This window comes from Theropithecus gelada, chromosome X (assembly GCF_003255815.1).
Source record: "Theropithecus gelada isolate Dixy chromosome X, Tgel_1.0, whole genome shotgun sequence".
Classification (NCBI taxonomy): Eukaryota; Metazoa; Chordata; class Mammalia; order Primates; family Cercopithecidae; genus Theropithecus; species Theropithecus gelada.
In genome coordinates this window covers 149,304,932-149,332,341 of record NC_037689.1, presented here as the reverse complement: position 1 = coordinate 149,332,341, position 27,410 = coordinate 149,304,932, and positions in this window count along the sequence as shown.

Below are 27,410 nucleotides of genomic sequence, written 5' to 3'. Positions count from 1 at the left end.
TAAAGACACATGCACACGTATGTTTATTGCAGCACTATTCACAATAGCAAAGACTTGGAATCAACCCAAATGTCCATCAGTGACAGATTGGATTAAGAAAATGTGGCATATATACACCATGGAATACTATGCAGCCATAAAAAAGGATGAGTTTGTGTCCTTTGTAGGGACATGGATGCAGCTGGAATCCATCATTCTTAGCAAACTATCACAAGAACAGAAAACCAAACACCGCATGTTCTCACTCATAGGTGGGAACTGAACAATGAGATCACTTGGACTCGGGAAGGGGAACATCACACACCGGGGCCTATCATGGGGAGGGGGGCGGGGGGAGGGATTGCATTGGGAGTTATACCTGATGTAAATGACGAGTTGATGGGTGCAGCACACCAACAAGGCACAAGTATACATATGTAACAAACCTGCACGTTATGCACATGTACCCTACAACTTACAGTATAATAATAATAAATAAATTAAAAAAAAAAAAAAAAAAAAGAAGGGAATCCTGTCATTTGCCACAGCCACAGATGACCTGGAGGACATTATACTAAACAAAACAAGTCAGGCACAGAAAGACAAATACCACATGATCTCACATATATGTAGAATCTAAAAAAGTTTAACTCACAGAAGCATAGAGTAGAATGGTGGTTACCAGGGGCTGGTGGAGGGTGGGGGGAATGGGGAGATGCTGGTCAAAGGGTATAAAAGTTAGACAGGAGGAATAAGTTCAGATATATTGTACAACATGGTGATCACAGTTAATAACAATGTATTATATACTTGAAAATTGCCAAAAGAATAGATTTTAAATGTTCTGACAACACACACACACACACACAGAAGATAAGTGTATGTGGTGATGTATATGTTAGTTTGATTATAGTAATAATTTCATAATGTATATGTATATCAAATTATCACATTGTACACCATAAATGTATACAATTTTTATTTGTCAATTATATTTCAATAAAGCTGAAAAAAAGCAATGCATCTATCAAAGACAATGAGGTTATTGTATACAGATAATACTTTAAAAAGAAAACAAAGCAAAACAAAATCCAACCGGGTTCCTCTCAAAAGGGCACGGAAACCAACACAGAGGGGCTCCCTCTGACTAAAGAAAAGATAAGTACAAATAACTACAATAGATTTAAACAAATCAAAAGCGTGTGTTCATATATCACCTTTGGAAGATGTCAGGAAACCAACATATTCTGAAAAAACATACTGGGAAGATCTTCTTCATAAAGAATTCCAGCTAACAAATGTAGAAGGAATGACAGAATTGTTATATCAGTATTTTGTAGCTTCCAATGAAATAAGAATGCACACAATGATCAACAATGGCTGCTATTAATAGAATCATTAGGTGAAAGGCTCTCAGGCAACTTTATTGTGGATGTGTGAGACTGACAATGCCTAAACCCAGGAAGCAATTTCAACATCACAAAAAATATACACCCTGCCCCAATCTTCCCCTCAGTTTGATATAATACAAACACCTGTGGTATGTGTACCTATGAAGTGCTTTGCACTACAACATTCAAATCTATATCTGGTCAAGCCTCTCTATATAACTATTAGTTTACAGAAAATTCAGGAGTGAAAGCTTATGTTAAATGACACTATGGGAATGCAACTAGCAATATCTGGACTGTGGAATATTCTAAAGGACAAACGACCAGGTTTCTTCAACAAATAAGTAGCAAGAAAAATGGGGGATGGAGAGAGGAAACCTGGAGATTAAAACAGGCTGATTAAACCTGGAGATTAAAACAAATAAGTAAAACAAATACAATGCGTGGATCTTTTGGATCTGTATTATTAAATGACATTTTGGATCCAATTACTGAGTGACATTTATGAGACAATCATGGAAACTTGAATATTAAGTAAATATTTGATTATAATTAAGAAATCATTTTTAGATGGGATAAAGGTACTGTAGCTTAAGGGAAAAAAAGAGCCCTAGTATTTTAAAGATATATACTGAATTATTTAGGGATAAAATTATGCATTTTGTATTTGCTTTAAAACAATGGGAGGATAGGGGATTGGAGAGGTTTATAGATAAAAGTAAGTTGGGCACATGACAATAAACGTTGAAGCTGAGTGATGGGTATAAAGAGTTTATTATATTATTCTACTTATATACATGTTTGAAACGTCCCATAGTGAAAAATGTTTTTTAAATAGGAGAAATAAATTAAAGCTCTCTTGTATCCCCCAGGGCTGGACGCACATCTTGTTTTCATCAAGTGGTGGAAAGCTGTTCACTGGGAGGTGTCCCATCAAAAGCGCCCAAATTGGGTGCCAGAGGAAGATGCTGGCCGCTGGGTACTGCTGATCACTGTCCACTGCAGGATCTGAGTTATAAAAAAGCCACAAGTACTGCAAGAGAAGCCAGTCATGCTGTGGGAGCTGGGCACTGGGGAAGCCACACATGCTTTAGGAGTCAGATGCTAGAAAAGCCATGTTTGCTGCAGGTACTGGATCATGGAGAAGTCATATGCCTTGCAGAAGCCAGGTACTGGAAATCTATGTGTGCTACAGAGGTGAGATACAGAGAAGCCATCTGCAAGGGCCACCAAGAGCCTGCTGAGGCAGCACACCAGAACAAGGAGGAAAAACCCATTCCCTCTGGCAATGTCTCCTCAGTGCCCTCTCCTGACAGAACTTCAGCGAGCAGGGACAAGGAAAAAATATTTAAAGGGCCCAGATCCAATTTCACAGAACAAGCAAGAAGGATAAGCTTGGAGCTGAGGAGCAATAAATCAATGATTCCTCACTAATCTCTCTGCTTCTGTTCTTGCCCATCGGCAACCTGTTCACCTCATGGCAATCACAGTAACCTTTTAAAAATGGAAGGCTTGTCTTATCATTTCACTTTTCCTTGGAATAAAATTCAAACTCCTTCTTATGGCCTAAAGGTTCTGCATGTTCTGGTCCCTGTCTCCCTTTCCTACTGATGGCAGCTACCACTTCAGATGGCCTGCCGCTGCCATCACACTGGCTGCAGCAGGGAGGCCCTGCTGGGGCTGCACACTATGTGGAGCTGGCAGGAGTCAGTGACAATTGGGAGCCCTGCTCCTTCCAAGTTGGGGTGGGAGCTTCCCAGGTGTCCTCACTGTAGACCCCGGCCTCCCACTCCATGGAGCAGGCAGGAGCCACACTCTCCTGGGTGGAGCTGCAGTCACCCAAGTTGTGGTTACAGATTCAAACCTCTGTGTGCTCTTGGTCGGGGAGAGGGTGGTGCCAGAGCAGGCAGGACCCATGCACTCCCTGGTGCAGCTGTAGTAGCCCCCTGCCCTCCATGGTACAGCTGCAACTGCCCAAACTGGTAGCTGCAGCCTCAGGCATCCCTGCACTCTTGGGGGCCTGGGAAGGCCCTCCTGCCCTTGCAGTCGCAGAAACAGAAGCACCTGCTCCTGCTGCCTGGCTTGTCCCTGCTGTTGGTGCCTGCTCTGATATTAGTCAGGGCCCAGCTAGGGCACTGTGAACAGCAAACTCAGGGCCCAGCTAGGGCACTGTAAACAGCAATAGAAGGCAGACAGATTCCTGGGCAGAAGGGGCCGGGTCCCCAGTAAGGCCCCACCTTCAGGCCAGTGAGGGCCTGAAGGCTGGAATCTGGGCTGCCAGTTCCATGGACCAGAGTGGGGACTTGTGGTGCCTTTTCCAGCCTGCTCATGGCTGCCCATGGACCAATCAGTACACATTTTCTCCCCTCTGAGGTCCACAAAAACCTGGGAAGATTAGGCAGAGGATGACCAGCTGCAGAGAGAAGCTACTTTGTCTGCTGAGAGCTGCAGAGACAGCAGAATGACCTGCCTGCAGAGAGGAGCTACCCCCTGCAGGTCTCCTCTGAGCTGTTGTAACACTCAATAAAGTTGCTCTTCATCTTGTTCACCTTCCACTTGTCTGCATACCTCATTCTTCCTGGATGCAGAACAAGAACTTGGGCAAAGGTGCCACCAGTTTCCAGACGGAAAAATGACTTCTCAAAGTCTCCTTTGCTTCTGTTTCCTGAGGCCATCTCTCTGCCCAGAACTCCTTCTTATCCTGCCCTTTTCCTACCCCCTGGCCAGCTTAACTCCTACTTAGCCTTAGATTACAGTCCAGATGACCCTTCCTCAAGGAGGCCTTCCTTGACCTGAGGCTGGGTCAGCTCCCTGAGCACTCTGCTCTCGCCCTTTGGAAGTAGTCATCACACTTGAAGTTACTTGGCCCACGTCTGGCTGCCCCACAGGACTGTGGATTCCATGGGGAAAGGACTGTATCAGTCATGGTCATAGCATATCCTCAGGGCCCAGCACAGTGTCTGACACTCTGTCAGTGCTCAGCAATATTGTTAAATAAAATTTAAATGATGGTAGACACCTCACTGTAGCTGCATTAAATCTGTTAGGGAGAACTGTGTTTGACAAATTGAACCAGAAGATGTCTGAAGAGAGTGGGTTTAATCAGGGAAAACTCCTGGAAGGAAATTACATTTTATGCCAGACAAGAAAGGGGTGGTGGACCTAGATTGGCATAAAATTGTGGAGCTGATGCATGGAATAGAGTACTTAGGAAGAAGGGCTTGACTAAAACAAAAACATTAAAGTGGAGAGAGGTAGAGATGAAGCTAGAGAGGTGAGGGTGAAAGCAACAGCAGAAGGGACATACCCATTCAGCAGATCCTGGAGCCCCTGAGGATGGTTAGAGCCAGATGGTTTTGGAAGATGAATATGGCCTCTGCATATCTGAATGGGGTGCAGGGAGTGAAGATAGAACAGGCTGGGCAAAAGAGAGCTGGTGACCGGTGGCTAAACTTAAACCGCATGTCAGTGAAGGTGGAAGAGGAAGGGGGAGAAAGGGAGAAAGAGGTGCATGGATTACAGTGGCAACTCTAGGGTTGGAAAGAAAGGTGATTATCCCATATTCCGGACTCTGTGCTGGGTCCCGGGGGTGAAAGAATTGTGCTCATCTTTTAATAGAATTTGTCAGTGGCAGAGACAGACATTCACCAAATATTCAGACAAATAAATATTACCAACTGTGGTAGCTGCTAAGGAAGAAATTTGCAAGCTGCTCAGAGTGAAGCCCAAGAAGCCTGACCTCATCCAGGCATGCATAGGAGGCTTCCTCGAGGAACCGATTGGGAGGCTGAGATCAGAGTGACCTAGTCCACGGCAGCAGGTAGTGACGCAATGGAGGGAGCACTCCAGGGAGAGACAATCTCATGTTCAAACACAGGTGCCTGTACATACACATGGTTTGCACCCACTCTGCTATCCTTGGAGGTCCTAAGGGATTTCCAGGAACAGCTTGGAGCCAGTAAGTCTTACTCACTGTGGTACATTTGTCCTCAGCCTCCACTAAACCCTTTGGGTAATCTCTGAAAATCAGCACACCTACTCACAACAAACTTATTGACTTCATAGGGAAACCAAAGCACAGAAGGTTGAAGTGATTGTGCTAAAAGCACAGAGAGGGAGCCACGTGGTCACTAAAGGTGCTATTTGGGACAGATTCTAGTTGGGAATCAAGTAATCAATTAGGTCAGCAAGCGGTCAATCGGCTTCAGCCATTAAGACAACAAGTTGGTGGCACTGTTATCGACACAGCCACAATGACTTGAAGACAGGCTCAGAAGCAAGGCCATAGCTATCCTGGTCAATAAAGTACTTTGGGTCCTCACAAAGCAAGTAATTTGGACAAGCTGTGTTTCATTTTTCACCTCCTAAGCCAAGAGTGGCCCTCTAGACACATCTATCAATGAAAGAAGGCAGGGCTGAGGGTAGAAGCTGAAGTCATTATAGGGGAATTGAGAAAAAGAAGAGTATAGGCCAAGAAATTCCACATAAGCTGTTTCAAAACCTCCAAACCTCTGAAGTATGAGAAAATAGGAAATGAGGAAGCAACCCAGAAGATGGCCCTTCCCTCCACCCCTCTCCACAGTGCAAAGCATTGCCAGCACTAAATCATCCCAAGTTGGGTAGAATAAAAGAATCACTGCGCGTTTGAGATGGAGGGAGAAGTAGGGTCTCCATGTCTCCACAGGCTAGGCTTGGGGACATTGCTGACCCTTCCCAGTTTCCATCCTTCCCTCCCTCCCACCCTTTCTCTCCTTCCTAATTCCAGACACACAGAGGCTTTTTCAGCTCACGGATCTACTGATGATGTAACCCCTTTCAGTCTAGACCAGAAGTTTCTTGAAGGAAGAGACAGAGCAAGAATCAACTCTGTGTCATTTCCATGCTGTAAGGCCTACCCAGTACCTGGCACTGAGTAGGCACTCCGTAAATACTGCTTTTGTTGACCTCCTCCCCGAATTCAGAACAAAGCTGCTTTCTTAGGAATCCCCCAGCCCTGACTTAGCAGCCCCTGAATCCTGCCCAGAGATGTTCCCTGCACTAAGTTCTGCCTTTCCTGACATATTTCTGAGCATAGGAGCTCCTTCCACTCCCACATTATTTAGCCACTGCCTTGTCATCCTTTCTGACCTAAGAGACTCATTTTGTTAAAAGTCTCCTTGCAATTCTGGCCAAGTCATCTATCTGTGCAGGAGGAAATCTCTGGGTGCAGGCTTCTCCTGATCTCATGAAAAAACACCCAGACAGTGCCCTGTCCTTTCTCAGAGACTTATATCCCTGGTGCGAGCCATTGATCTATTGGTGGCCAGGCTCCCCAAGGCCTCCTCGATGAGGGCACTGAAGTAGAGCCTTAAATCAGGGGGATGATATGGATGGATAGGATACAAGGGAGGGAATTCCAGGTTGAGCTAACAGCATGAGCAAGGGATGGAGGTGGAAAAATAAACAGCAATTGAAGGTAACAGTAAGTTGTTTTGTCTGCTTAGCATCCCGGACCGCAGAAAAGAAGTGTGGAAGATGAGGCTAGGGAAGGCTGCCTGAGCTGCCACTGAGGGCTTGCACTTTGTGCTGAGGGTGGTGCTAAGCTTCTGGAATGTTCTGAGCAAAAGGAGGATATAAGCAAATTTATACTGGAAAGACTCCATATGGCTGCAGTGTGGAGAACAGATTGCAGGAGACAAAAAATGGTGTTCAGAAGACTACTCAGGAGGTTGGGATGGTTGGGCATTGAGATGGTGGTGGCCTCAACTGGGAGGAAGGTCCTAGACTGAAGAGAAGTAGACTGGATCAAGCAATAATCAAGAAGATAAAGGGATAGAACACAGCGAATGACTGAATTCAGGATGTAAGAGCCAGGAAATAGGTGAAGCTTTATGAATCCATATAATACATTAAAATTTATGAATATATAAAATACATTAACTAGCTCTTACCGGACATCATGTGTATACAGAGTTCTGTGTTTAGCAATAGGAACACACAGGTACATAATACATCGTGCCTGCACACAAATAGTTCCAGGTCTAATGGAAAAACAGGACAAGAAAGTACCAATGACAATGAAGTATCCCTAGTTGCTAAGGAGCACAAAGGAGGGGCTCCACATCCTGCTTCAGAAACATGGGAAGGCAAAGGGGGAAATTTGCATAGGGGTTAACCACTGAGCCAAGTATTGATGGACACCAAGTGAAGGAGAAGGGCACAGTTACTGCAAGCAAGTACACAGCATGTGTGAAGGCAATGAGATGTGAAACAGCATGATGCATAAATGGAGGCAGGGATGAGGCGGATGGTGGCACCATTAGCTGTGATCTGGGATGCAAAAGGAAGAACAGCTTGTGGTGGTGGTGGCAGGTAGCAGGGAGGCAGTGTTGGGCTCTGTCTTGGACATACTGTGTTTGTGGTGCCTGAGTAGTAGTTAAGTAATCTCTGTAAAGAGCTCCCTTTTGGAGATGAAGCCAGGCTTAGGAGGGATGGTGATGGTGGCTCACCTAGGCACCTTGCCCTTCACCTTCTCAGTAGCGTAAGACCAATGGAGCTTAGCAGGACTGAGATAAGGGGGTGGAGGCTACCCATGGCAGTGCCTTTTGTTTGCAGGGCTGTGTGATTCTGCAGCACTCTTATGTTTGTGGTGAACTGGCCTTCCCAGGACCTGAGTGGTTGAAGCCCGTTTGATGCCTGAAGGCATTCACTCCTTCTGCCTCCTGTGGAGCATCTGGGAAAGAAGGTGAGTCACCAAGATCATATACATGATCATGTACAAGATCATGTCTGCAAACAGCAGACAAACAAGGGGTGGCAAAGCCCACCTTTGCCACCTAGTCCCCCACCTGGGTATTTTCTTAGCCACTGTTTCTGTCCCTGGTCCGGGTCTGTATTCCCAGTCCTGCCTCTCCTGCAGCATGTTGGCTGCACTCAAGGGAAAGGTTGACTTCCTGGTTGCCAGTGAATACCTCTGAAACCAGAGTTGCACTTGAAGAATGAAGCAAGACCCAGTAGTACACAGAGACACCTTATTTTGCCCATTGTCTGCCTCACTGGGCAGGATAAACCTGCTTTCAATAGTAGTAATAAAGAGGAAAGTGGGAGGGCTATGCATGTAATAGGAAGAATGAGTCTGTAAGAGTGTCAGAATTTCAGGAAAATGTGCAGGATAAGAGCATGGAGCTGAAAACTTGACTAGAACCAGATTATAGGAGTTCCCAGTGAGGCATCAGGCCTGAGGCTCAGCATCAGGGAGGTAAACTAGAAACATTCTTCCTGTGCTCTAGGAAGATGATTCCAGTATTGTATGCAAAATGAAAGGGAACAAGATGAGTCTGGATAGGAAAAAAAGGCTCATTCCATAGTCCAGGCAGAAAGTGATAGGAACAGATCCAGGACAAGGTCAATGGGACTGGAGACAAGAGGACAGACAGAAGCAAAGCCCTGGAGATGACAATAAATGATGCTTCTGAGCAGTGACTGCAATGTCAATGTGCTTGGAGCTCAAGACAGCAGTGGGGAGTGGCCTTCAGTGAGGAAACAAAAGTTGGTAGAGGTCAATCATGGAGGGCACCTTAAGCCACATGAAGGAGTTTGGACTTTGTCCCAGTGACGATGATAATGTGGAACAACTGGAGGGTTTTTTTTTCTTTTTCCTGAGGAATGACTTTATTATTTTTGTAAAATTTATGTGTTCTCCTAATTAGAAATTAAATCAATATAGACAAGTCCAAAGAACATCAAAAGTACCTTCAACCCCCACACAATAATGATTGTCAAAGTAAGCCTTACTCCAATCTTGCCTTTAAGTTCATTATTAGAGATGAGAATGCATAGAGAGACAGAGAGAGGGATGAACAATTTTCCATGGTATCCATGTATAGATATTATCTGTAAATAAAGATATAAAATTTAAATTCCCTATAATTTAAAGAAGAGGCATCTCACAAGGGGAAAGAAGTAATCAGATCTAGGTTGTAAGAAGATCCTTTTAGCTACTGATGTGACGGAGAGGTTGGGAGGAAGGAAGGTTGGATGTCACAGGACCACGTAGGAGACACCAGATGAGAATAGTGAAAGCTTGAAAAAGGCAAGGCTAGCAGACTTGGAAAGAGGGGGTGAAGAGTATCCCCACTATATGAGCAGCTTTCCTAGGACCTGCTTTCTGGTGGAGGGAGATACAAAGGAGGTCCTCCTAGATGGCGCATAGGTCTAAATCCTTGGTGATTAGGAGGTGTTGGTTCCATGATCAGAAACAGGCTAAGCAGGCAGAGCAGGTTTGGTGGGGGAGACAGTGTTTCTTCTGATGCGTGAAGATTCTGTGTCTGGTTGGGCATCCAACAGGCATATGGAGATGGGAATCTGGGGCTCAGATGAGAATGGGACGGAAGATAAGGACCTGAGAACCAGCCACACTGAAATGAGCACAGAAACTGTGGGAGTGTGGGAGATCTCCAAGGGAGAAAGTGTCAAGACAGAGACCTGGTCCAAGGACAGAAGCTTAAGGAATTCATCTCTTAGGAGATGAGAGAAGGGAGAGGAGCCAAAGGAGTCAACAGGGTTCGGAAGGACCCAATAATCTTGTCTCAGTGCTTTTTTCATGATCATTTTCAGAAACTTTCTGGGGAACTCAAATGCAAGATGTATTTGATGAAAGAGAAGAAAGCCACAATTACAACATGAGTGAGGGAAAGGAGCTGGGAAGTAAAGAACTTCATCTCAGGAGGGTGAAGTTAGCAGCTCTGTACAGAGGGCTTGGGGAAGTGGAGGCCAAGAAAAAGCCATCAAATTTGCCAGTTAGGTCTCCAGTAACTGTGGTGGGATCATGGTCTAGAGAGTACTGAGAGCCAGGAACAGATGGCTGGGAGCTGAGGAGGGAGCCAGGGCAAGGAAGACATGACTTTGAAGGCAAACTTCACTCTCCAGGAAACTAGGAACTACCTAAGCATTTTCTAGACTGCAAGGCATGAGCCAGCAGAGCCAGAAAGGCTGAAAATAAGCATGGGTGGTGACAACTCACAAAGCTGGGACCTCAGGAAGCTGGGGGAGAGTTGCAGTAGAGAGGGCTCTGCCACTGGATCAAGGAAAGAAGAAATATTGAGGTGGAGAAAATGTCAACATTTTAGGCTTGAGAGCATAAATTATACCATTTACAACCACCACCTTTTAAGCATATACACTGTGTTGTGCTGAGTGTTGTCTGGGTGTTATTTGGTGTCATTTTCAGAAGAACCCTTAAGGTAGGTACAGTGATTACCCATGTTCTACAGAGGAAGGAAATAAAACTCATAGAGATCAAATATCACATTGCTGGCCAGTGAGAGAGACAGGACTCAAGCCCAGGTCTATGAGACAGCATGGTCCAAGTTCTTACAGACCACTGCACACTGTTTCATGTTAATGGCTTCACATGAGTCAAAACAGGAGGTAAGTCTCCTGGGGTGGATGAAAAAGGAGGTGAGACTGTGATTGGGTATGAGAGGCATATGAAAAGACCTCAGAAGAACTTATTTGGACACAGAACGAAGTTTGGGTTAAACAGATGTGAGTGACTAGCAAACAAAATGTGACTGGCAGCCTTGCCAAGAGTCAGGGAAAACCCAGTTGTCTTTTATTTCTCCAGCCTTTCTTCAATGCCCAGACACATAGAGAGATAATTTCTCTTTGACTAATAAAAACCTGAGTTTCAGGAATAGTCAGTGATTTTTTCCACACAGATAGTCAAACCAGGACTGGTGCTCAAGGCTTCTGACTCCAGGGGCAATGCTAGTTCTTCTAGCCTAGCAGGTGTGTGCACACAGATAGCTGGGAATGTCAAAGCACCAGGTCTCGCCAGTGCACAGGGGCAGCACAGCTTAGAAGCTGCAGTTCAGAGCAACCAGGCTCACTGGAGTCTGCCATATCTGGTTCTAAGTGCCGGCTCTACCACTTATTGACCATGTGCCCTTCAATCAGTTGTCCAAGCTCTCTAAACCATCAAATCCTCTCTCAACTGGAAATAATAATAGCACCTGCCTCACAAAATTGTTGTTGGGATAAAACACGATAACCCATGTGAGGTGCATAGCACAGAGCCTGGCACTGAGTGAGAGGTCAATAAATGCTCATGGCAGTTGTTTCTGCTGTATGGTTGCTGTTAGTGGGGAGGACATGACTTAGAGGCGGACAGTCTGGGCTCTAGTCCCTGGCTGACCACTTAATTGCTCTGACCTGAACAAGTTGCTTCACATAGGAGACAGATTTCTCAGCTCTAAATTGGGTATAATTCACGGGTGGCTGAGGAAATCAATTAAGTAGTGGATGGGAAAGTGCTTTGAAAACTACAAAGTGCTCCACAAAGGTTAGTTATTTAATTCTACCTTGGAACTAAAAGATCAGCCTTCTAGAGAACCAGGCACAAAGGATGAGAAGAGAGGAAAATAACTAAGTTAATGAACTCCATAAATCAAAACTGAGAAAGTTTAGAAGAAGAAGGAAAAAAAAGATTTTCTACTTCTCTGAGATAGAAGGAATGCATTTCATTCCACCAAACGTGTATCTGGAACCTCTTCCAGATGAGGATTTGGGCAAGCTCTGTTGAGGGAACAAGGCTGAGTAAGCCTTGGTCCCTGTTTGCCAACAGCTCCCCCAGGGCATTTGCACATACCTAAGTCTGCCACCAAACAGAAGACAAGCAAAGCGGGGAGCACAGAAAGGGAAAGTTGTTCCAACTGTGAGGCAGATATCAGCGTGGGCATCTTGGAGGAAGTGGCATTAGACTGGGCTTTGAAGAATGAGTAGGTGATGAATGTGTGAGGGCTGGGGGGAGTTGTCAGAGGGATGAAGAGGAAAGCTTGAGCAAAGGCACAGTAGCAGGGAAGGGCATGAGTTTGGGGAGCAGCAAGTCAATCCATGCTAGTAAAGAAAAGGTTTCATGAGTGAGGGATGTAGGTAGCAAGTGAACCTGGAAAGGTAGATTGGGACCAGCTCAGAGAGTCTCAAGGTGGATGAAGGTCTTGAGCTTTGTTCTATAGCCAGTGCCTTCCAATTATGTTGGCCTGGCCTGGCCTCACACAGTGTTCTGAGAAAAGTAGGTGTCAGAAAAAAAAGTTTATTTGATTGATGAGACATACTCCATAGTTGGAACTTCAAGTTAGCTTGTTCCCACCAGAGCAGAATTAACTGTAGCCAACAGGAGTGGTTGACCATGTTCTCTGCAGCTCAGGAAAGTAGTTCTCTATGTAGGTCTCTCCAGGGTCCTAGGAAGACTAAGCTCTACCTGAGCCAGACAAAGCTCTCTACTAGAGAATTAGAGGCCCCATGAGCACTATGGAGAGAGCCTACTGATTCTTATGCTCCTCAGTTTGCCTGAAATGTTTTTTTTTTTTTTTCCTCATTTGTGACTTTCTTCCCCATTGTCTGGCCCACTGGTCTCCTGGTCATTTCTGAAATCTGGTACTCTGTGTTCACTTTAATGCCTTGATGACCTCGCTAGCCTTTGATCTTTGCCAATTTGTCAACCATTTCTGACCTATTCCCTAGTTCGCCCCACATGCACCTCCCTCCAAAACACATAGGCAACCAAATCCCTGCCAATATGCAGAAGTGGGCTTAGCAGTTTGCGTGCAGATTCTTCCATCTTGCCAATATTGGGGAGCCATTCTGTCTGGGGAGGTCAGCCCTTTACAAACCTGACCATGACTAATCTGCCAAGTAGCTGCTTCATTGTTGAAAGATTCATAGCTTTGTTCAGAAAAGGTCAGATTCATTGGTTCTAGTCAATTAGAGAATAATTTATTGTGTCTCTTCCTTCTGTGACCTCCAAGACCATATGTAGTTTATCAGCAAGGGGCCAATATCCAAGGCAAAGTCAGGCACACTGATAATCCCCAAAAGGGCAGAAATGGGGCCAGTGAGCTACCTGAGATTCTCAGGATTGGAAGTCTCAGTTGGGTCTTGTTTCCCACAAATCCCCATCACAAGGATGTTAAGTGTGGCCATCAAAATTAAGGCACCTGGTCCATGTTAAGGCACCTGGTCCATCAAACACATTTGGAATTGCCAGTATTGTACAAATGTGAGATTGTGTGGGCAGACTTTAAGAAGATGGCTATTTCCTCCCTAGTATCATCCCACAGTTAGGACAACCGCCAGGTAGTACGTATCAGAGCCTTGGTTATGTCTTTCTGGTACGAACAGTGAGACTCTCGGGGAATGGCTAAATAAATTAGATTAATAAGCTCTATTACTCAATTTTAACCTAACAAAGAAAGCACTTTACTAATATGGCAAAGCATCAAGATAAACTAGAATGGCTATTTAAATGTGATACAAAACTAAAGCAAGATTTGAAGAAACACAAGCCCCTAAGAACTTTGGGAAAAAAAAAATTACTTGATAAGCCTAAATTCATTAATTCTAATACTTTCCTTCTCTTTCCCTTACTTAATCCACTGGTTTCTACGTCAGTTTATACTAAGCTTCCTTCAAATTTTTGACTGTCTGCTATCTCAAGATCAAGAAAAGAATCTAAGAAAGAAGAATGATTTGGCTGTATTTCCTTTGACACCACTCTCCCCTGGTCATGAGCTGCAATGTTGAAGGAATCATTCTTGTGGCTCTTTTCTAATAGCCATCTTCTGAAGTCATTAATCAGAGATGTCATTTTCTCCTCATTATAGTGCTCCTGACTTTGTTTCCCAGGAATCTGAAAGAAGCCAAAAGGGAAATAAAGATAGCCATGTATGGACTACTTTCCAGCATGAAACCCTGTGATTGTTTTTTCTTCAATTAAGAGGGATTAAATGTTCCTTCTTCAAAACTAAGTCCCTTGCCCTCTAAGCCAGAATGTATGGTATTCATAATATATGTTGGATGATACCTTAGAAATTACCACTCCCTAAACTTTTTTTCTGTTAGGATTTGGACTTGGGAAACTGAATAATGCCAGAATGGAATGTTTAAAAGAATATTCCAAGACCATAATTAAATTTTTAAACAAGGATACATAAATGTTTTTCCACATGTGCTGTGAAATCAGACCCAACGTCAGAGTCCTCCACTGTAGCTCTACTCCTAGTTCCTTGTAGGAAAATGCCCAATTGTGGCTTTTTCCCTGGGGCCGGAATAGGGTTCCAAGGACATGAGAGTTGCTTCATCTACAGCCCCTGAGACGGGAAAGACTCACTTAAGTCTGATTGGGAGATAAGCATCCATTGTGGCTTATAAAAATTTTTTTAGATAAAAACTAGAAGGCTTTGGAGACAGGAAATTGTCAATCTAGGAAATGGGAGAGTTCAAAGAAATAAGAAAAGTGTTATGAGCTTTTCCATCCGGAACAGTAGAGAAATTCTGAGGCATGGGATTATGGGCACTATCACAAAGGAAGTCAGGGAAAAGTGAGGAGATGAAAACCAGACACAAAGTGTTGTACAGGAGACCTTTGAAAGATTTCAGAATATCTCCCAGAAGTCCTCAGTACAAAAAGCCCATTACTTCTTTAGGACAGGAGAAATGAAATTGGGAGCCAGGAAGACTCTCATGTCATTGTCCAAACGAAGGAGAGGACCACAAAAGGGCAAGAGGAGGGGAGTACAAGCTGACAATGGCCATAGAGCCAATGGGAAGGAAGTGAGAGGAGTTCTGGGAAGAAGGCCAGGCACAAGGACATACCTTGAGAGTTTCACAGAACCCAAAGGTCCCTATTAGCCCTTTGTCGATCTCTGTCTATAGACTTATCTGAGACCCCGTGAGTCCTTGCAATCGCACCTGCTATTTTACCATGACCAGTCTGGGACTCAGCTTCAAACAGGGCCTCTGCCCACTTTGGATTGGCATGGATTTTCCCAAAACGCCTGTCTCTGCACCACTCTTTCCCTTAATCAGCCTCTGTCTGGCCAGACATCTACACCTAGAAATCTAGATCAGCCCAGACCCAGAGAAGCCTGTATTCCATTTCAGCCCCTATCTTGCATCCCTCCTGCTAACTTTGTTCTTTGTGGTTTCTTGCCTGCCTCAGCCACTCATCTAGCTCCTGGTCTTAAGTGATCCACTCTGAGGAACCTTGCAGACGGTCCTCTTCTACACTACATGACCAACCATTTCAGGAATGACTCTGGATGCCCAGAAGTTTGGTATCTGCTAGCATTCCTTCTTTCGTTGCTCTCTGTTTCTAGCCTCCCCTGCTACCTCTCCTGGTCAAGTCTAAGCAGAGACTGCCTGGTCCCAGAATCTCAATGTGTCACTCCTGGCCTGTGGTTTGGCCTTGGTTGTTAGCTCTGTGACTCATGGGAATGACCACTGGCTGAATCCCTTCACTGATTACTTGCAACAATTGGACCAGGCCTCCAGTTCCTGGAGACCTTCCCTTGTATAGGTCCCAGCCCAAACGTCAGTGTGCAGACCCCTATCTTCGCCTTGGATGTTCTTCCCATTTTCCAGTCAGCCTATATGGCAGTGACAATGGAGGGCCCTAGAGAAGACTTCACTTCCTCTTTCATGTGAGGGTTACAGAAAACAAATTATCCAAGTTCTTGGATAGGACCAAGGTCTGATGGCATATCATGAGTGAAGCTAAGGAGGCTTGAGAATTCTGTCCATCTCAAGCATCACCAGGGAGTTCTCTGACTGAACTTGGATTGCCCCAGGAGCACTCAGATAGCCAGAGGTTATTGCCAGCAAAAGAGATCAAAAAGGGCCTTTCCAAAAATGGTAGTAGTGTGTTTGGATATTGGAGCTAAGGACAGCTAACAACTCCCTGATGCTGTGACTTTGGTGACCCAAGTATTCACATGAATAATTAGAATTATCATACCATCTCCCAAATCCCAGGCTTACCTAGAAATCAACATCCCAGATCATCATTATCTAATAGTGACTACCATATTGGACAGTGCAGATATAAAACATTAAGCCTTTCCCCAAAGGGAGTTTCTGAAATAAAGATAAAGAATGTACAAAAGGCTAGTGAACACTCACTAGCCAAAGGAGCCAGACCAGAAGGGAGGGGCTGTTGCCACATGAGGAGAGGAACAGGGATCCTTTTGGTTTGTTATTCCCTGGTTAGCTCCCTGTCCAGCGAGCGACTTTGGACTAGTGGACCCACCTTGCCTTGCTACATCCCTGCCTCTTATTAGCCACTTCAATTTTCACCAAATGAAAAAAACTAAAATTTTATCGTGTGTCATTTAGGAAGATTTAAACAAATGAAGAGAGTTTATTCCCATATGGGAAACCTAATTATCAAATAAATGCCAATGTTCTCCAAATCAATCTACATTTAACATACATTTCCAACTAGAATTTGGGGGGCTTAGGTAGGTTTATTCTAAAGTTAGTCTGGACTAATTCAATTCAAACAAACTGAAAGTAGCAAAACTTTTAAATTCTAGATTATCATATATTAATTTCATGCATTTAATTCAAAATAGTTCGTGGAAAGGCATAGAATATAGATCATGCCTCATTCTTTGTTTTAATGGCATCTGGCCCATAATAAGAAAGCCACAGAAGTAAAAACAAGTTGGCTTATATTTTCATATTAAAGACAGAGTTCAAAAACTAAAAAAAAAAGTTAATCTGGAATATAAATAATTAATAATAGCTAGAAATATTTTTAAAAAATAAACGAGGGGACACTTTCCATAGAAGATATTAAAATGTATTCTAAAGCCACAGTAATTACCACAGGATGTGACAGAAGAGACAGATTAGTGTACAGAATATATCTACAAGCAGACTCAAATATATGAATATTTGGTATATGATAAAGGAGACAGCTCAAATCAGCATAGAAGTATGTTGAGATAAATGGAGAGACATTTGGGGGAGAAATTAGCTTAGATCTTGTTATGTAGACAAAAAAACAAAATAACAAAATAAAGCCATAGCCTCATACTAATCTCTTTCACAGTCTCATCTGGAGAAAGCAGAAATCTGAATCTGAGCAACACTGTACTCTTTTGCATCTTGATTCTTTCACTTGGCATGATGCTTTTGAGATTCATCCATTGTGTTATGTGCTTTGGCAATTCTGTTTTATTGCTGAGCAGTGCTTCATTGGATGAATGTGCCATAGTTTGTTCATACGTTTTGTATATCCAGTTTGTGTATCCACCTTTACGCAGTTTGCTTATCATTCCCCCATTGATGGATTCTTGACTTGTTTCCAGTTTTAGGCTATTATTAATATAGTTGCTATGAATATTCTTGTATGATTCTTTTTATAAACGTATACTTTCATTGCTCTTGAGTAAATACATGGAGGTCGAATGATTGGGCCTAGGGTGCGTGGATGTTGAGGTTTACGAAACACTGCTAGACTCTTCCCAAAGTGATTGTATAATTTTACATTCTTATCAACAATGTGTGACAATTTGGCTTTCTCCACATCCTCATCGGCATCTGGTATTGTCAGTCTTTTCATTTTTAACCACCTTGGTGACTGTGTAGTGGTATCTCATTGTGATTTTAATTTGCATTTCCAAGATAACAAATAATGTGAGCAATCTTTCTTGTGCTTATTGACCATTTGTATATCTTCTTTTGTGAAGTGTTCATTCAATAATTTTTGCCCACCTTTAATTGATTGTCTTTTAATTATTGGATTGTAGAAGATCTTTACATATCCTGAATATCAGTTCCTTGTCAAATATATGTTTTTTTAATAATATTTCACAATATATAACTTACCTATTCATTTTCTTTTAGCCGACTTTTTTGATGAGCAGAAGTTTTTAATTTTTATGAAGTTTAATTTATCAATTGTCCTTGTTAATTCTGTTTTCTGTATCATAAGAAACATTTGACTAGCCTAAGGGATGAAGCAATGCTTTTCTAAAAGGTTTGTGGTCTTTTACTTTATGTCTAGGTCCCTGGATCTAGCCCCAATTAAATTTTATGTGTGGTGGGTGTGAAGTTAGGTTTGAGGTTCATTTATTCATATGGATAGCTGGTTCTTCCAATGCCTTTTATTGTAAAGACTTTCCCTTTCTCATTAGATTGCTTTGGCACCTTTGTCAAACATAAGATGACTGTATAAACGTCAATCTATTGCTGGACTCTGTATTTGTCACACAATATATTGGTCAGGACTTATTGCGGTAATACATTATCTTTATTAACATAGCTTTAGAGCAAGTCTCGAAGTCAGGTTAAGTTTCATCCTGTAATTTTGATCATATTTTTCAAAATTACTCTAGGTTTCTAGGTCCTTTGCATTTCTATATAGCTCTTAGAGCGAGCTTGTTAATTTCTACCAAAACAAATTGTCATGATGATGACATGTTTATGTTAAATCAATAAATCTATACATAAAATCTATAAATTTGTAAATCTATTTGTGAGTTGACACTCCACAAATAGTGTCTTCCAGTTCATGTATATGGTATATTTTTCCATTTCTGTAATGAGTTTTTAATTAAAGAAGTGTCTTTGTCAGAGCTGTGCTTTAGGAAGATAAATTTTATAGCAATACGAAGTATAGGTTGGACTGGAAGCATGGATACCATTTGGAATACTATTGGGGTTATCCATGGACAGGAAATATGTGCTTGAAGCAGTGTAGTATTGGAGGGGAAATTAGGAAATGCATTCCCAAAACAGAATCATCAGAACTTGGTGATTGGACATGAAGAGTGAGAGAGATGACAGAGACTTAGATTATTCTGATATTTTTATCCTGGATAACCTAGAGGAGGACATTTCTGTAAAACATTAACTGGACTTCATGTAGAAGTATTTTAGTGCATATTATTTAACAGAGCTTGTGCTTGGCTCTGGGGACATAACAAGAGCAAAAATATACATGGCCCCCACCTTACTGGAACACCTTGTGGATGATAAAGATGTGTATTAAATAATCACACAAATAGAAATAAAATTGTGACTAATAAAAGTGCTTTAATGCTAGCGCATCTAACACCTAGATCTTCATTTCTAATACCATTCTTCAATAAAGGGAACCAGAGCACCTTAGAGAAAAGACTTATTCTGAGACTAGAAAATATACAGGATAACGCTGAAGTATCTTATAGCACCAGAAAGTAAAAAAAAAAAAGTGCTAAAAACAAAACAGATCTTTACCATGATGGGAATGTATCAAAGTGACACAGCAGCCAACAAAATGACTTCTCAATGCCCAAAGCTAGAGTAATATAAGCAACAAAATAAATAAAATAACATTAGAATATAACCTAAAGTATAAAATAAATATCCATGAGTATGTAGTAATATACACTAATTAATGAGAAAGAAAAGATAGCCTCTCAGGCATACAAATTTTAATAAATTATGTAACTTCTCCACCTTAAAGGAAGAGGGACATAACAGCCACTCCTTAAATGTAGGCTGCACATGGTGGCTTTCTTCCAAAGAGTACAGTATGGCAAGTGGGGAAGAGTAATTTTAAGGTGGAGACACCTGACAAACATTACTTTAGCCAGGTGATCACAATCAGAGTCAATGTCATACATCAAGTACATAGTATGTTGCCTTGATATGATGTGATAAAAATGTCACTTTACTTCTGTGATTCCCCTCTCAAAATACATAACCCCAGTCTAATCATGAGAAAAATATCAGGCAAATCACAAGAGAGACAGTCTACGAAACAACTGATCAGTCCTCCTCAAAACTGTCAAAGTCATCAAAAACAAGGAGTCTGAGAAATTGTCACAGAGAAGAGAAGCCTAAGACACGACAACTAAATGTAGTGTGGTATACTGAAACACACAAAAACATTATGTAAAAACTAAAGAAATATGAATGAACTATGAACTTTAGTTAATAACAACATATCAATATTGGTTCATTATTGCAACAAATGTTCTGCACTGAAGTAACATGTGAATAATAAAGAAAATTGAGGTGGAGAGGTACATGGGAACTCTGTACTATCTGCTCAACTTGTCTGTAAATCAAAAACAGTAAAATAAAGTCTATTACTTTTTTAAAACACCCTCTGAAGGAGAAGTACGCGTTCTAAGGGGTGTTTGAAGTCAGAGAAGGGCTTCCTGAGGAAGTTAACACTTTATCTGTAATCAGAAGGATGAGGAGGGATTACGTAGATGAAGATCTGGGAGGATAGTAGATGAGTGTAAAGGACCTTAGGTAAAAGGAAGCATGATGTGTTCAAGGAACAGAAATAATAGCGTTGTGATTTAAGCAGCATGATCAAGGGTGAATATGGTACAAAACATGACAGAATAAATAGACAGGAACCAGAATGTGCAAGGCTTTTAGGCCATATGAAGTATTTTTGTCTTTATTTTAAGAGCAATGGTTGTAAGTGGTAGGGAGTGGAAGGTGGTAAGAGGAAGAGGGAGAGGCAAGGGATGCTACCTCAGTTTTAGTTTGGCCAACTGAGTGCCTGAAGCAGGATTCACTCAGATGGGGAGACTGGAAGAGGCCAGGAGATCAGTTTTGCACATGTGGGATATAAGATGCCTGTGAGATATCCAAGTGAAGGTGTCTAGTAGACTGATATACAGGTCTGAGGTCAGAAGAGACTTGTGAATTGGAGAGAAGTTGTTGAGTTTCCAGCATATAGGTAATAGATGAAGCCTCGGGCATGAATGAGACCACCTAGGGTCTTGCATTTAAGTGCCTAAAGATAAAGGTGGGAAGTCACCAACCTATCAATAACCACGCACTATCCCAGCCAGACTGTGTGGAAGGACAACAGAAGAGGATAGAGGAAAGAAGTCTGGGCAACAGCAACATTTAAAAGGAGGAAGAATCCATGAAGGAGACGGCAAAGACAATCTAAAGGAATAGTGTGATGTCACTGACACCAAGAGAAGAGAAACAGCAGCTTCCAGCAGCTAGGAACACAGAATCCATGGCTTTCTGGCCCAGTTCCATTGCCATCAAGTTGGTCACTAGTAGGCTAGGTCATCATGACCTTCTGGAGCTAGGGCAAGAGCAGAGTCAGTAACTACATAAACGTACCTTGTGAATATCTTCTGGGAAGTGCTGTGAGTCCAGAGTTGAGGTTGCCTCCAGGCACTGGAACTGCCAAGAGGTCAACTGAATTATCGTGGCCCATCCTGCCTGTACAGAAGCAGGGTCTGCATGTCCTCTTAGAGTTGGGCATGGTGCCCTTGACCTCAACTGCATACGTGTGAACACCCAAGTGTTTTACACAAGTGTAAAGACCTCTGCTAGCAATAGCTTTGCCTATCGTCTTTGAGCATTAGAGCACCAAACAGGGTGGCAGCCTGCACGAGCACCCACTCTGTACCCAGGTCCGTACTGGGCTTCCATGAGACTATAGAGATGAAATCATAACAGTTTTGTTTTCGAAGAGTATAAGCAATCACTTGAATACAAACTGAGCAGACTCCTAAAGACCCAAGAAGAGAATGAGTAGAAAGCTGCACAGTTTGCTAAGTTTTCAGATTATCACCCCTAATTCTTACAAAAAGTCCTACATGATAGATCTTATTCTTATTACTCTCAAATTTTAAAGGAGGCAACTGAGGTTCAGAGAAGCAAATCAGTTGATGAAGGGCAAGTTTTGTAAGTGGAAAAGATAGGATTCATATCCAGATCTTTTTGACTCTAAAGTCTGCCTCTTTTAGTCCTTAACTCTGCAGGGCTCTCAGTAAACATCAATCCTGTTACTGACCCCATCATCTGAAGCAGATAGGAACACCTTCCACAGGATAAGGGTGTCTGGCTAGGGTTTCTGGAAAGAGGAGGCATTAGCAGAGTGGAAAGATAGCCTGAATCTCTATTAGTGAGGGCAGGTGTTTACCAGAGTTCAATGTAGCTCCTCTATTCCTGTATCTTGTCCAGGCTAATCCAGTCCTGGATGATGTAGCATTTCATCGAGTATGCCCTTTGCCTCCAATAATAAGATTCCCTTCTTCTTCAAGCAAAATGATGGATTGGCCTTCAGTGTGTTTAGTCGCTCAGCATTGAAAAGACATCTCAGCTGGGCCAACTTTCAAATCATTTACAGTAAAATAGTCCTGTTGCTAAGACCTGCATTCTGGCCTGACTCAGATGTTGCCATGTACAAGTGTCCCTGAGCCTTGGTTTTCCCATTTATAAAAGACAGATGTGTTGGTTCTTTCTATGCTCCATTGATTGAGGACATATTAGTCATTCAGTCAACCAACAAAGATTACTGAGGACCTCCAATGTGCCAGGCATACTGAGGTACAAAGTATGCAATGTTGAGCAACACAGAAATGATCTTGGGCCTTGCGGAGTTTAACGTCTGTTGGGAGAGATGGCCATATGTGCAGGTACATTAGCACACATTGTGATCACAACATGAGGGCCAAGAGACCAGAGTGGCTAACTCTGCCTGGGGGTTGGACAGGTTGCCTTTCTCACCATTACCTTTCCCTGGTTAACTTCTGCACATCATTCATTCATTACTCATTTACTCCCCCAAGCATTCTGTGAGTGCCTGCTAAGTGTCGGACACTGGAAATACAGTGAAGTTAAAAAAAACAATGACCTGGCCCTGGGGAGCTTACGTTCAAGTGGAAAAGATGAACAATAAGCAAGTAAACAAACACTCAGGGCTTATAGCCCTGTAGCTTCTTCAGTTTGACTGATTTCAAGAAGGCATTTCTGAGGAAATGACATTTTAATTGAGACCGGTTAACAAACAAAGAGCCAGTCACATAACAATCTGGGAGACAGAGTTTTCTCACAAGCAGAAAAGCAAGTGCCAAGGCCTTAAAGTGGGACTGAGCTTGGTCTGTTTAAGGACAAGAAGAAAAGAAAGCACATGAGGTTGGCATATGGAGAATGAGGGGAGGACAGCACCAGCTTAGGTTAGCATGGTAAGTGGGGCTGGGTCATTGGGGCCTTGGAGATCAGGATAAGAAAGGTGAATTTTATTCTCCCTGCAATGGGCAGCCACGGGAGGTTTGAGCAGGGAAGTAAAGTGATTTGCATTTTAAAATCACTCTAGCTCCTGAGCCAAGAGTGGGTTGAGGGCACAGCAAGAGTGGAGGCAGGGAGACCAATTACAGAGTGGGAGTCGACTGTGGCTTTGTCAGTGATGCTCTCCTATTGCTCAGCTCAGTAATGTGAGCCCTGTGAGAGGCCTCCTCTCTGATTCCCGCCTTCTGCCAGGCCTGCTGCTAGAGTTCTGTGCATGTAGAAAGTGAGCTGCTTGCTGTGACAGTTTCTCCCCTCCTCCAAGAGCCAAGAAGGCTCCTCTGGAAGCAAGAAAATAACTGAGATTGGAAGCTAAGAGCCAGAAGTCCCTCCTCCCACAGTCACTCTGGTCTTGACTTCTGCCCCCCACCCCTTGGTGTTTGCCAGAATCTCTGCCTATTTCTGCCATATCAATTCCATTTCAGTGTTGTTGGACTACAGATGCACCAATCAGGCAACTTCTTTCCCAAATCCCTTCCCGGCAGGAAGGCCTCGGTCCCTCCTCATCTTGCCTCCTGACTGCAGTCTAGAAGAGCATGGCCTGGCAGATTGGCCACTAGTGCCCACATGGGCAGGACCTGTGATTGATTGCCACCCCCAGTCTATGCAGGGCCTCTGTCTGACTCTCCCCACTGGTAAGGCAGGAAAGAGGCCCAGGCAGAGGCTGGGCTATGACCAAGACTGTGTTCAGAGGTGGAAGCCAAGCCAGGACCTGAGTCCAGGTTTCCAGACTCCTAGCCCCATGCCTTTTTCTACCCCACTATGCCGCCAGCCCATTCCAAGAGAGAAACCAAGAGTCTGAGAATGGTTTTGGAGCAGGAAACCACAACTCTCTTGCCAAGTCCACTTTCCCATCAGAACAAACCCCTTTAATTCTCCTGCCACCTCAGCAGTGTTCCTCCCTCCTGCCTGCCTATCCAGATTTCACTCAGAGACCATTGGAAATCTGGTCAGCGCTGGATCGGGGAGCGGCAGCGGAGGCAGAGCTAATTCCACACTGGAGATGAACAACTCATGACCAACACATTTGGGCCTCTGAACTGACAATGAAAGCCCAGATGGCATCGCTCACCATCTTCACAGTGATCTGCAGATGGATGAGGACTTCATTCAAGACCAAAAGTTAAGCAGAGACAAAAGGGAGCCAAACACTTACTTCACTCTGCTACATATCTCTGTTCTCCTTGTTATGAGGAAACTGCCTTCTCACTCCTGGGCCTCAATTCTCCCCTCTGTAACATGAAAAGCTGGCCTAAATGATCTCTGACTGAGAACCTTCTAGTAATGCTGCTCTGCCAACTCTGTGAGGCGTGAGACTGCTGTAATGAGTGAGTGGTCAACGTGGGAAGACAAGAGTCCTAGATTTCCCAGGGAAAGCAAAGCAGTCTCTGAGAACTTACTCTGTTCCAAGCCTTGATCTGAACCCCATCTTGAGGGGAGGACAGGGTTGGGGGAGAGAGAAGAATTCAGGCAGCTGCCATTGAAGATAAATTTTAAGAAAAAAGCCAAGATGTTGAAAGAGTCCATTTAATAAATTTTGCTTGGTGATATATATCTCCCTGTCTCTCCTTGAAACCTTCAGTAAAATGCCACATTAACTGTCAATGCATTTGCTGTTGGATTTGTTCTTTTTGAAGATTAAGCATTATGCTGAGACTGCCCTCTACAAGGGCATGGTGCCAGAGCAGGGAGGGCCCAAAGAGGCCCCGGCACCTTTGAGTATATCCAGAAGAGTTTTACTAGCCTGGCCTGTCTACAGGAGGAAGGCCTGATGGTCCCCCAGCTACTCCCCTGCCCCCATCTCCTTTTCCCTCATCCTGGGGCCACTAGGCCACAGAGCACCTCTGCTCAGAAAGGGTGAGAATCCTCAAAGAAGAAACAAGGCCTCAAGGTTTATTTCACAGTTCGGTAACTTGAAATGCAGGGCCCTGGGTCTCAGAGCTCTAGGGAGTCGCATATAGGGTCTAAGTTTGACTTGCAAACATATTGGCATCACTGCCACCTGGGATGGACTGAATAGTGTCCCCCCTGCCACCACCGCCCAAATTCCTATGTTGAAGTCTTACCCACCAACGTGATGGTATTTGGAGGTGGGGCCTTTGGGAGGTAATTAGGGTTAGATGAGGTCCCAAGAGTGTGGGCCCTCATGATGGGATTAGTGTCCTTACAAGACAGGGAGTTTGTATTTCTCTCTCTCTCTCTTCCCGCCCCCCTTCCCCCTTCCCCGACCCCCGAAGCATGTGAGCACACAGCAAGAAGGCAGCTGTTCTTTAAGCCCCTAAGTTTATTGTATTTTGTTATGGTAGCTCAGCAGCTCAAGCTGACAACTAAACCATTCCTGGACCCCTGAGAGGAAGCCAAAGCCTTTCCCTTCATATATATACATGTTAATCAGCAGCCCTGTGAGCGAGGCATGAAAGATATTATCAACCCCATTCCATATGAGAAGAAATTGAAGCCCAAAAAGCAACCTCACTTGACCAAGGTCCCGGAGTGAATAAGCCCAGCGTTGGGTCTCAAACCCAGTACTTCTGAGTCTAAGTCCAATATTCGAGTCCTGGTTCCTCAAAGCATAGTCCAGGGCCCACATCCTTTGGAATACTCTGCAGAGTTTCTTGAGCAAGAGGAATTGGTGGCTTATCAGTCTTCCTAATTAACATCATCTGAGGGTGAGCTCATGAATCTGCATTTTAGCCAGTTGCCCTGTGAGTCTTAGGCTTCCTAACAGTAGAGAAGCTGGTTTAGTTTACTCTGGCTGCCATAATGAAGACGGGTCTTAAAGAACAGAAGTGTATTCTCATAGTTTTGGAGGCTAGAAGTCTGAAAGCAAGGTGTGGGCAGGGTTGGTTTCTCCTGAAGCATCTCTCCTTGGCTTATAAGATGGAGTCTTCTCCCTGTGTCCTCAGATGGTCATCTCTGTGTGTGTGTCTATGTCCTAATCTCTTCTTATAAAGACACCAGTCCTTTTGGATTAGGGCCCACCCATATGACCCTCTTTTAATTTAATTACCTCTGTAAAGACCTACCTCCAAATACAGTCAACATTCTGAGGTCCTGGAAGTTAGGACTTCAACTTATAAATTTTGCAAGGACAAAATTCATAATAGAAGCCTCGATTGAAAATGTGATCCCCAAGTCCCACCCCTAGTGAAGAGCAAGTCATTTCTCTTTTTCTCCCTCTTCCTCCCACATCTCAGTACTCTAAAAAGAGCAACATGTTTCAGAGTGCTGGCTCCAGGTGAGCCAAGCCGGGAGGCCCTGCTCCCTGTTTCTATAGTCCTAAGCCTCACTGATGCCTTTGGGGACCCTCGGGAAGCTGGGGCTTTCCCTCCCATCCATGATGGTGGGTGTGCCACGTGGCACAGTGGCTTGTGAAGAAAAACCCTGCCCTCAGGTGTGCAAATCAGCTCCATCTGCACGTCTTTAAGAGCCTAATTAATCCAAAACCAAGTGGAAGGTACACTTCCAGAGGCAGAAAACACACACCCACCACTCTGGCTCAGTGCCTGCACAGTAAATATTGTGTTTTGTGCCCTGAAGCTGACAAGCTCATGGAACCTGAATGAAACTATCAGGGCTTATCATTTCATGCCAGCTAAAGATATCAGAGAACAAAGATGATGTCTAGGAGGAATGCATAGGGATGGCCCCTCATCTGTGCATCCTGTGTTTTCAGGCCACAGTTATGGGAGGGGTGGTGGCATATGGAGCACCCCAGTTTTGCCTACAAGGCCTGGCAATGGAAGCTGCAAATACTCAACCTAACAGGCCATTTTAGTGCTCCTCCTACAGCTGTACCTGACAAGCTAGCTGCGCTGAAGCCCTTGGACCCAGAAACCTTTGCTCTCCAAGGCCCTTCACCCTCTCTGGAAAGCCCAAGCACTCTCCAAGAGACAGCTACAATACTAGCTTCCCATGGAGCTTTAGTGCCCTCTCCCCTAAACTCAGCCTCTGGCATAGAGACTCTCCATTTCTCTACTCCCTTTGACTCCCAGGCAGGGAGTTCAGTCTCAGTGGGAAACACACCCTTTGCTCTGAGACAGTCCCTGGGCAGGGGCAGTTCTGATAGCTCATGAAATCAGACTGCGACTACCCTCCCTCCAGTCCACTTTCTGGTTGCCCAGGGATGCTGTCCTGACAGTCCCATTTCCCGATGCTCTTGGACCTAAAGGCATATGT